The sequence below is a fragment of the Ailuropoda melanoleuca genome, chromosome 16, assembly GCF_002007445.2.
Source record: "Ailuropoda melanoleuca isolate Jingjing chromosome 16, ASM200744v2, whole genome shotgun sequence".
NCBI classification, from domain to species: Eukaryota; Metazoa; Chordata; class Mammalia; order Carnivora; family Ursidae; genus Ailuropoda; species Ailuropoda melanoleuca.
Window position 1 is genome coordinate 31,969,846 of NC_048233.1, and position 12,180 is coordinate 31,982,025.

Below are 12,180 nucleotides of genomic sequence, written 5' to 3' on the forward strand. Positions count from 1 at the left end.
GAATGGATCTCATTTTTTGTTTGTTTTTGTTTTTCTTTTTCTTTTAAGAGGCAGTAGAGGGAGGCAGGTATGTATAGTAATTTTAGATTATATCCTGGACATTGCAATGATACATTGTAGAAATTATAGATTCTGCCATGTCTTTTTGAAGAGTATAAATATGTTCCATTTGTTTGTTTAGAAGGTGGTTAACTTGGATGTACTCAAATCCCAAAGTCGGTCTTCCCTGTGGCAGGCAGCAATGGAAATCTCTGTTAAATTCTTGTACTAGTTTCCTATGGCTGCTGTAACAAATTATCACCACAACCAAACAACTAAATTTATCCTCTCACTTAAATCAACAAAATGTCTTAAAACAATAAAAAACATTCTCTCATACTTCTAGAGTCCAGAATGTCCAAATCAGCATCACTGGGCCATAATCAAGGTGGCCCAGCGTGGCCACCCTCCCTCCAGTGGCTCTAGGGAGAATCCATTCCTTGCTTCCTCCAGATTCTGGTGGCTGCAGGCGTTCCTTGGCATATGGCTGCATCACTCTAATTTTCACGACCGGCATCCTCAAATCTCTCCCTGCTCTGTCTTCCCATCACCATCTGCTCTGTGTATAGTAAAAGCTCTCTCTGTCTGCCTCTTATAAGGACATATGTGATCTCATTTAGGACCCAGCTAGATAATCTAGGATAATCTCCTGATCTCAAGATCCTTAATCACTTCTGCAGAGACTTTGCCGTATAATGTAACATTCACAGGTTCCAGAGAGTAAGGGGCCATTATTCATCCTATTACAATTCTTTCATTTTATCTGTACTGCTTGGAGTCTGTCCTGTGTATATATAATTTAGGAGTCAGTTTAAAATTTGGGTAGAGTTTATACTCTGAACTGCCGATTCTCCCTTTCTGGATGTCTTCTTCCTGGAACATTCCTTTCTTATTTTCTTTCTTTTGTTATTATCTATAATCTGTTTTCTGGTTCTTCAAGCCAGAAAGATTCTTTTTTTTTTTTCTCTTAGTTTTATTTATCCTGTTTGGAACCTATCAGGACCTCTCCTTAAGACCAAAGCTATATAAAATGGGAAATTCACACTTTGCCATTTCATTTTTTTCATGTATAGACACCTCTTCATGCTCTGCCTTCTTTTGGTTATTATCCAATGCCCTCGAATAGGTTTTTTTTTTCTTCTTCTTCCAGAGCTTATACGAAGGTGGAGGGTTCAACAATAGCTATTTCTTTATTACTGTAAGCTGAACTTCCATATCTTTTTAAGAGTACAGGGGGCATTTACCAAAAACATGTCAAACAAAGCCTCAACATATTTCCAAAAGTTGAAATCTTTTTAGAGTATTTTTCTGAGAAAAATAAAATTTAAATTTTGAAACAAAAAATAAGTGGAAAACCCCTAAGTGACTATAAATTAAATGATATACTTCTAAATTACCTTTGGATTGAAAAAGAAAAACAGAGATTAGAAAATTTTTTAACTGAATGGTAATAAATATAACATATTAAAACTTGTCAGATATACAACAGCTCTGCTTAGAGAAAATATTATAGCCTTAAAGGCAATATTTTAAAAAGATGAAATGCTGAAACATCAATGACATCAATTTCCACTTCGAGAATAGAGAAAAAGAACAAACCCAAACTAAGTAAAATAAGAGGAAGGACATAATGGAGGTAAGAGAGGAAATCAATAAAATAGAAAACACGTACATATTACAGAAAAATTAAAAAGCCAAAATTGATATTTGAAATGATTAATAAAATTTCTTAACACTGGAAAACTAATAAGGGGAAAACCCCACAGTTTATCAACATAGAAAATGATCATTGGATCATAAATACAGATCTAGTAGATATTAAACACACAAAAAGGGGGATTTTATGAACAGCTTTAGGCCATTAAACTTGAAAATTTGGGTGAAGTGGAAAATTCTTTCCCCTGTACCTCTCCCTTTGCTTCTTTTGGTTGTTTTGGGGAGTAGGGTGTGTATTTGGGTAGGTGACCTTTCAAAAAGATGCTGGTGCCATTTTATTAGCAAATAGTTTTATGTCATTCTGGCCCTCATTCTATGGCCTAGGGAGCTGAGGCTTGTAGTTCTATCCCTCGCCTCTCAGCTATTTACTAGATCAGAGTAGAACAAGATCTTCTCATGACTCATCCCATGTCCACTTCAGATGTGAAGGTAGTCATCATTTCAAGGATGTACTCAGAAAATGAAATTTTCGGTGTTTATAGGTGGCTGTTAGGAAAGAAGGGAAAGGACATGTTAATTAAGGTGGACAATGGACTTCACTAATAATAACTGACTGCCTACTCTCCATAAATAACAGAGACCAAGCTACGATTTAACAATTGATTTGAGCATTGTCCTTCCCCATGAGTTTCATGCGTTGAAAGAATTTGGAGGACATATTGACTGACTAAGGAGTAACATACTTTTTTGTTGTATCACACATTGATTCCTGTTACGCAAATGGGGTGATAGTAAGGAAAAATTGTGGATTCTACTGTGAAACAGAGGAATCTGCGTAAAGATATCCTTGCAATATCAGTAATATCAGTGGCTTTTTTTAATCTGCCCTTTTGGTGCACAGCAGTCACTGACAAAACAAAAGGAATTCTAATCTTACTGTTAATCTCCAAAAATATTGCAGTGGCCCTGGGTGAGTAGCAAACTGCCGCTGTCGACTGTATTTCCAGGATTTACTATTTGAAAACTATCTTCCCAGCCTCTACTTCCAGCCACATGGTACTGGTGTGTGTGTGTGTGTGTGTGTGTGTGTGTGTGTGTGTGTGTGCATCCCTTTGCAATCATTCCCTATTGGCTGTGTAAAAGCTAGGTCAGTGGGCTGATGTGATCTTCTTTGAGATGCTGCACACTGGGTTTAGCATGACTTTCTTCGTACTAGAGGGCAGAGCCTCTGTTGTCTTTCTGCTCTGTTGAGTTTCGTTTGAAATTTTGATTGGAAAAGCCCCTTTTTTTCTTATTCTCCCCTTTCTTTGCTTCCACAGGCTATGCTAGCAACTGTTCTGGGAAGCTTCGGAGTGAGGAAACGGTGGGTGGAGCAGAGGAGAAAGAAAAGGAATACATACTGTGGAAAGCTGCACCGCTGCTGTAGTTTCCTGTCCTCTCACCAAGATTTAATCACTGGTTGGAGGAAATTGGAATGTTTCAAGAAAGAGGGCCAATGCAGGGTGCAAGGAGGAGGGGATAGATGGCAGAAGAATTCAATAATAGGGCCAAGAGAAGTTTAGCAATGTAGTACCCAATAAATTGTGCTGTGGAACTCTGCGAGTGATTAGGGAATCAGAGCCAGCCAGAGAACCAGGCACAATTTTCCTACTGTTTCTTTTAGAGATTTGCAAATAGGTGCTATACCAGACTGTCAGATAAAGAGGATTCAGAATAGTGTTTCTGCGGTTGTCCTTTTCCTTACTTTAGGGACAGTATGTGCCACAGGCAATCTGCCTGCTAGCCACCCATTTCCATCACCTTTCTTTGTACCTGAACACCAGCCCCAGTTAGTCTGATCCCAGTCTTATGGGGCAGACCCCCAACTTACAAGCAAACTTATCTCAGCTACTGATTACATCCTGCTTAATTTCTAGTTAAAGTGGCATGCTTTCAAAAATTTTTATAGATGCTGGAAAACGAGTACACTGTTGGGTCAGTCTTGAAAATTTCAAAAGGCTGGGTGGTTCAGGGAGGAAAAAGGGCAAGCATTCTGCTGGAAGAGATACCAAAGTTATTGTTCATTGAGGTGAAAAAATAATGAAGGCGTAGCCCTAGGATCCGGGTTCTAGACTCACCTTTGCCTCTAAATAGGTACAGGATCCTGAGAAAATTATAATAATTGATTCTCTCCTTCACAGAATAATGGTAGAAACTGAGACTTTCTGAAGTTCTTTAAATTCTCACATTTTATAAACCATAAATTCACTTCTAAGTATTGAATGTCTCTTATACACCAAGTATTATATATATAACTATTTTTTAATTGCCTCTACTTTCAAAGGAATACATTTTCTTGGCCTACTTCAATTTCCTCAGTTGTGAAATGGAGGTAATAATGACTCTCCAACTTACTTAAGAAAAAAGGGGGATTTTATCTGAAAGTAATTTGCAAACTGTAAAATACACTGTAGCAGATACTTTTGATATATTCATATATATAAGAATATATGTATTCTGGGAACAGATGTGCGGGTTTTGCTCTCTGAAATAATAACTAATAACTGTAGATAGTCTGCTTTATCTGAATATACATGAAGTCCCTGATGCCAGATAGAAATTATAATTATCTTAATACTGTTTCCAAATTGTGTATGTATGTGTGTGCACACACACATGGTCACACATGCAGAGCTGTAATTATATCAGTAAATATGCAAAATAACATTGTCTGTTTGAAAAAAAATATGCCCCATGAGAGCTTACTTACCTTATTCATCACTATATTTATAATAGAAATGTTTGTTGAAAAAAGGAATGAATTAAGGATTGAAAGAATGAGGATAGCAGAGATTTCTTTAGAATTCTTTTCACTTCCAATTTCAACTTTGTGCTTACCTCAATGTTCAGTTTCTTTCCTTAATACTTCACCTTCCCCTCACTGCTTAAATCTAGGGGAGGGTCTGCTAGAGTTCATTGTTACTCAAAATCATTTCCGTTTAGGAATCAAAAGATGTTAGCATTGAAAATACATATTCCTGGGACTCCTGGGTGGTTCAGTTGGTTAAACGTCTGCCTTTAGCTCAGGTAATGATCCCAAGCTCCTGGGATTGAGCCCCACCTTGGGCTCCTTGCTCAGTGGGAGCCTGCTTCTCCCTCTGCCTGCAGCGCCCCCTGCTTGTGCTTGCTCACTCTAGTTCTTTCTCTCTCTCTCTAAAATAAATAAATAAGATCTTTTTTTTAAAAAAAGGAAACACATATTCCTTACTACAATATTTTACTATCTTCATTGCCTCCTGAGTCCCCCTTTAACACGTTGTGTGTATTATTCTTGTCTAGTTCTCTAGCACCTAACACAGGGTGTGGCACAGGATAAGTGCTCAGTAAATTCACTAAGTAATGCCTGATTTGTCCAGTTCAGTGGAACAACTGGTGTGGGTCCCTGGAGTGGAGATGCAAGACTAATGAGTGTATTATGTAGAAACAGGGCCGGTAGGTTTTGAAACTTGCCATTACATTTTTAGTTATTCCCATTCAGTGGTAAGTGAGTTCCCAGCACAAAAGCTGTATGTATTGTTCTCTATCAATTATCTTTAGGGTCCCTTCCCACTTCCAAATACATGAATTTGAATCATCTAGTTTTATAAAGAGAACATTTTATGAAGAGTCTGGCCAATAGTCCTAGCAACCGTAAGTACTAAGGTAAGAGCCTACATTTATTTAGCATTTAATAACAACACCACCTTCTCCAACAGTTGTCCAATGAGCTGTGTCATGCTCAGCACTGGTTAAGATGACTACTTAATTTAGGCGGATGAAGAACTTGGCTATTTGCAGAAAAGAGGCAGCCTGCAAGTGAGAAGACTGTATCCTTATGTGGCACTAAAATAAGATACTTCCCTTCCTCCAATTTTACTGGTAATCTTTCTATCATTTTCCCCCATTTGAGAAGTGCCTTGAATTCCACCAGCTTCCTGATTCTACCTGGACAAACAGCAGAGATGAAAGATGGGAAAAGTTGTTTTACCCTTGGCCCCCTTCACCTGAAAGGCAGGCTTGGGATCCCATAGGTTTAGGTTGACTTATACATTCTCTGCAACCTCAGGGTTTGAGCACAAAAGGAACGAGGGATAATATCAGTAGAAAAGAAGCCGATTGATTATCAGTTAGTGTGGCGGTGATTATTTTAACACTTCTGCCACCAAACAAACTGCCCAAGGCAAGTCCGTTATGCAGTTTGGCCTTACTTTCCTTCCTTTATTCTTTCTGGAGAGGTTATTATTGCAAAGCTTTAGCATTTAAAGCACTGTTCCTACCAGGGGATATTTTGGAGTGTGTCTGCAGTACAGAACAAACAGTTCAACCTAACTCCACAGGAAAACTGCCATGTTACATTTAGGCAAAAACGGAAACTTGAAACAAACAAAACCCTCATGTCTTTTTATTTCTTGTGATTTTTTTTTCGCTGAAATATATGTATTTCTGTATTTTGCTCCATTCTTAACTGAAGTTTGTGCTTCTCTGTCAAGGCTCTGCTCCTGATATTTTCTCCTGTCAAATCTCCCAGAGCAGATGGTCCCTTCAGGGAAGCTCTGGAAAGGGCTGAGTGTCTGGTTATGCCTGGCCCTTCCCTCCCTCTTGGGGTCTCAGATGACAAGTCATCAAACCAGTTTCCCTCCTCTTAGGGCTCCTTGATCCAGTGGCAGCAGGGTTTGGTGCCAGAGACTGCAGAGATCCTTTGCAGTTAGGTTTAGCAGCAACCTCAGTCCGCAGCGAGCCCTGGTCTGGGGTGAGAGTGGCATTCCACCTACCCAATGAGAGACGCAGGTTTCTCTCCGGTGCCCGCCCCCCTTTCCCCGCGGCCCCAATGACCGCTCTAAAAGGCCCGGCTTCTGCTGTCAAGAAGCGAGGCAGGGCTCCGCCGAGGCTAGGAGGGGCGCCGGGTGCGGAGATGCGCTCCCAGGTGTTTGCAGCGGAAGTGGGAAACCTGTAGGTTATGGTCCAGCTGTGCCGCGCCGAAGGGAGCAGGAGCAGAGAACAGGTAGGAGGCAGGACTTTTCCTTCTTTGCAGATAGAAAAAAGCATGCGTATTTTCATGCTACTGTTGCCTCCCTTCCCCTTCCCCCAGCCCCGCCCCGCCCTCGTCACCCCCAAATCTGATGTGGTCGCCGCGGCTCTCGTCGTGAAGTGCGGCTGGGAGGGCTGGGATGGAGGTCCTCTCGGTGCTGGGAAGGAGGGGTGCGGGAGCCCCGGTGACGGGCGGGGCAGGGTGGCAGTGCCCTAGGAGAGGGGACCGAGCCTCCATCTGTGTCTCGTCAACTTTCCTCTCAGGGGCTTCGGCCGCCGCGGCCCGTGACGCGCCCAAGGAATGCCATGTCCACCCGCAGGGGAGGGTATGGGGGAGCAGACATGTCAGCAGCCAGGGACCCGCAGGTCTTCCTAAGCCGAGAAGAGCTTCTGCTCCTCCCCACGCCTGTCCGCACCTACTCATTTACCCTTCTACCTTGCGTCTAGACTAGCAAGCGCATCCCTGCAAAAACTGGGAATGACTGGGCCGAGGGGAGGAAGGCACTTGTTTGTTCCCTGCTCCTCTGTTAAGAACTGGCTCCCTTCAGGAGTGGGGGTGGGGAAGACATCCCGCAACTCTGAGGGCATTGACCGATTAATTATATCTCCATTGAGAAGACCTGGGCCCTTCGCCCCTATCTGCTGCAGACCGAGGAGGGGAGAGGCAGGGAAGGCTTCGCCTCTTCTCTCCTAGCCTGGTGTTGTCTATGGGGAACCACCTTTTCGCCTAGTTTCTAAAAAATGGGTTTATCCTCGGGGATTCCCAGAGAGTCAAGTAATTGTGCCCGGATGGGCTCCTCGCGGCTGCAAAGCAGCCTCTCTGGGTGACCGCATCTGGGTAGTAGGTGTTGGCCCAATGCCGGTTCCTGCCGGAGTCAGATTGCTGGAGCAGTAGGCAGAAGAATTGCAGAGAAACGAGAGGCTGCATCACTCTAGGGAACCGATGACACCCTGCTTTGAAAATTATTGAAAAATTGGGGTGATGGGGAAAAAGGAAAGAGGAAGGCTGCAACCTTTCCTCATTTATTCATGCCACATCCAGCATGGGCATTTGTATGTGTGCTTGTGTGTGCACATCTCCAAGGTGGAGCTATATATAGCTCCTGCACACCCAGCCCTGTTTGCCTGCTGCTGAGCAGGCTGCCTGGGCCTTCTGAAGCAATCTGGAAGCACTGAGTGGGAGGGGCAAAAGGGAATCAAATTCTCCATTGGGGGAAAAGCCAGAGAAGATGTGTTCAGACTGAGGAAACCCTGCATGGAATAACGTCTCTGTAACGCACATGAATACCAATATTTCCAGATATTATTTTGAATACATTCTCAGAGTGCTGTTTGATCTTCATCCATTTCCCTGAATTTTTCAGCTTTACGGTGTACATATGAACCTTACCAGCCTGAAATGTAACACACATATCAAATAAATACATAGCATATTGGGGATTTCATTAAACTCATCAGAGCATAATGGCTTGTGTATGCCCTACCTTCGTTGGTGGGTTGTAAATTTTTTTGGGTGGTAACTTACAGCTAGAAGCATTTGGAGATCTGGGGAAAAGATCCACCCACCTTACAAGATGTAAAACTAAGGGACCTTTAGAACCTTTGAAGGTAGTTTTAATCTATTTCTTTGTACAAATTTTACTTGTGGATCCGACATTAAATGTGTGCTGCTTTTTCATATATCTATTTGCGTCACATGGACTTTCTTTTATAGATTATCTGCATTTATTTTTCCTATTGCCTGAAGTTACTTAATCCAGATGGTAACTTTTTCATTTTCTTAGATGAAAAAAACTGAGATTTAGAGGATACAAGAAATTTGCCTAAAACCTTCTAAAATTCCACTATTTCAACCCTAATATTTCAACAACCTACTATGAATTATATCGCATAGCCATGTCCCCTCAAATAGAATACTTCAGCTTCCTGTGATTTTCGGTATTGATAACAAAATTTGGTCAATGTTATACCAGTAACAGTACAGGCCAAGGTTATTCAGTTATTCAAACACTCAGTCTTATTTATTTATTTATTTGCTTAATCCTTATATATGTATGACCGATTTGTCTTCTAATTGGTAAGGAAACACTTTGCAGAAAAAGACCATGACCTATATTTTTGTGTACTTCACCACACTGAACATAGTTCTAAGTAGGCTTGAAGATCCTTATTGAGGAAGTATCATTATAAGGAATGATTTGGAGAACAGTTGAGGAGTAATATATTTATTAATAGAAGGCTATGTGTTGGGAACTGCTTTTGGAAACTTCCTTTGGCTTTGTTATCTTCCCCATGAGGAGTAATGGAAGACATGAGGTGTTTCTGTATCCTTCTACAGAATGATTCAATTTTCCAATAGGGGTTATGGCTATGTACAGGTTATTCTATATATTCTCTCTTATCTGTGCCCCTTGAGACCAACTAGAGTCCAAGTTGAAAGATAAACCATTTATATTTTTCTATACAAAACATGCCATGTTATATATTTATTAAAAAAGAAAACAACATCTATCCATTTCCTATCACCATCTGTTTCTATACAGAAATTGGCCATGGTTTACATCCTAACAAAGAACCCATTCTAAGTCATCATTAAGTTCTTCTTTAAGTCCAATGTTTGTTTGTTTTTTAATTGGTGTATTATTATTCATTTTTCTTTCCCTTTGAACTGTCTTTTTCCATATTCTGCATCTCCTCCTTGAGATTTTACTTTTTGATACTGCAATGATCTGATCTTATAATTTTTCTCTTTTTCTAAACTTCTCTTCTTTGTCTCTCTCTTATCTCCTCTTCCTGCTTCAGGTTTTCAAGTGAATTCCCCAAAGTGATGCAATTTCTTTTATTAGAAACAAAATTCTCTTTCTGCATTTCTTTCCTAATCTCTTCTCTATTAGCCATTCCAAATTACTAACCTAGCAGCTAAGAGCACAGGCTGAGGAAGGAAGGAAGACTACTTGTGTTAATATCTATATGTCATTATGTGGATAAGTAAATGTCAGTAAGTCAACTGGGGATTATAATGGCACTTACCTCAGAGTTTTTGTGTTTTGTTTTTTTTTTAGTATTAAATAAAATAATCCACGTAACATATTTTTAAAACAGGGCTTGGCTGTAGTCATTACTTAAAAATAATAGCTATTAGTAGTAGACAGTGAAAACCATTTTTTTTCCCCATCAATAGTCATCACCCTTAAACTGTCTTTTAGCAAAGGATGCCACAGTTTTCCAGGCTTCTGGTTTGTGATTTTTTTTTTTTTTGCAGACTTCCCTCCTCTCTCTCCAAGTGCCCATCATCTATTCAGTAATTAATTTATCCATTTTTTATTCTGATCTCTAATTTGTATCATATGTTTTCCCCAATACCAGTGTATATATCATTGCATGCCTAGGATTAGTACACTAGACAATTTATCACATCTCCCAATGTATGTCTTTCTGCTTTAATCTAAGATGCCACATATTACTGACATATTTTTAATTTTCATTATTGGTTATACTCTTCTTTGCAACTTTCACTGTGATTTACTTCATATCTTCATATCCACAGTGCTAACTTTGGAACAAGAACACTGGGGTTCAAATCCTGAGAATAGAACTCACTAGCTGTATGACTTTGGAATAGTAGCAGGAAGAAGATGGGTCATTATTTCATTATGATTGTATGAATGACCTATTGTATAAAATGGCATTCAAAAGTATACTCATTTAATGTTACATTTAAATAACATTTTTATAATTATAAGGAGATACAGGATCTTTCAAGAAAAGTTGAAAGTGAAAGAAAATTCTACCAACAGAGAGATCCACTCCCAACCTTCCAATTTTATTTCTATGAATATACATAGGTATTTTAAATGTACAAATTTGGAATTAGAGCAAATATTCATTTTTATATTTTGCTTTTTTTCCCCACTTAACATCATATCATAAGCATTAGTTTATTTCATTTAATATTCTTACTAACCATGTATTTTTTTATGGTTACCACCTATTCTCTTATTTAGATAGAGTCTTTAGATTGTTTCCTGTTCTTCACATTTATGGAAATGAACATGATTATACATTAATCTTTGCATTTCTGACTATTTCCTTATAATAACTTCATAGATGTTACTGGATCATACATTTAAATATTTTCAGACTCCTAATGCTTGTTGTCAAATTGCTCTAGCAAAAAGTTTATGCACAAATTAATACTCAGTATAAACCAATTGGGCAAAAGTCTCATTAATATTTGGTATTGTGGTTTAAAAAATTGATTATTTTGGGGGCGCCTGGGTGGCACAGCGGTTAAGCGTCTGCCTTCGGCTCAGGGCGTGATCCCGGCGTTCTGGGATCGAGCCCCACATCAGGCTCCTCTGCTATGAGCCTGCTTCTTCCTCTCCCACTCCCCCTGCATGTGTTCCCTCTCTCGCTGGCTGTCTCTATCTCTGTCGAATAAATAAAAATTAAAAAAAAAAACTTTTAAAAAAAAATAAAAAAAAAATTGATTATTTTGGTAGTAGAAATTGCATATCTACTTATTCTTTTGAATTGTGTTTCTATGGTTTTTTTGATGATTTTGAAAGATGTTTTCATGTTTATTTGCTCTTTGTATTTCTTAATTTGTGGATTTCATTTGACTATTGAGTTCTAGTTTCTTAACTCATTTAATAGAAAAATCCATTGTATACAATGAAAATTTTCTTCACCTTTTTTTTTGTCTTTTATGTTTTTGGACATACAGAAATTTGTAACTTACTGTAGTTTAACCTATAAGTCTATTTGTAGTAGTATTTTTCATTGCTTTAGTGCTCAGAAAACTTTCTTCTACCAGACAAAGAATTGAATATAAAAACACACATTTGAGGGTGCTATTGCTAAACTTTGATTCTTTGAAGTGGGATTTGGCTTGTGTATATTGTGTATATATCACAGTGTGAAATAGTTCCTGGGGACATATAAAATACCCTCTCAGTCTATTAAGATCCCATTATTATTTATGTGTCTTTCCCATGAAGTGAATAGTATCTTAATTCTTTCTGAGCTACTATTGTCCATTTCAAAAGTGCCACGGGGCAAAACATACTATGGAAGATATTAATGACCAGGTTACTCAGCCAGAGCAAGGCACATTGTTTGCACAATTATCTGAATGACTCAGGCACTAAATCTGCTTTTGCTGAGATTTTCCAGATGGTCCTTAATTCACTGGATAATTGTTCACCCCTGTGCTTGATTTTGACGATGTGGACCTGACTGTTGTTGCTTTTCCTACACTGTTTTGTTTGTTACTAGTCTCTAAAACTGAGGGTTAGCCACATTCATTTCTTTTATAAGAGGCAGTTTCCTCGGTCCTCAAAGAACACACGTGTTAGAGTTACGCAGAGCTTTGCAGGAAACCCAGCTCAGCCAGTTACAAACTGTGTGATGTTTGGCAAGTTACCTAATCTCTTTGAG

At 39.3% G+C, this 12,180-nt stretch overlaps 1 protein-coding gene across 4 annotated transcripts in view; it reads left to right on the forward strand.

Annotated features, from left to right (window-relative positions):
• Positions 1-6,543: 6,543 nt before the first annotated feature.
• CNTN1 (contactin 1) overlaps positions 6,544-12,180 on the forward strand; it is a 341,918-nt gene continuing 336,281 nt past the window's right edge. For 3 of the 4 annotated variants that reach the window (XM_034645472.1, XM_034645473.1, XM_019805131.2), the window contains exon 1: positions 6,552-6,715. The gene's annotated coding sequence lies outside the window, so the exon portion shown is untranslated. Of the gene's footprint in view, positions 6,716-12,180 lie in introns of all 4 variants that reach the window. The other variant, XM_019805133.2, reaches the window with a different exon arrangement.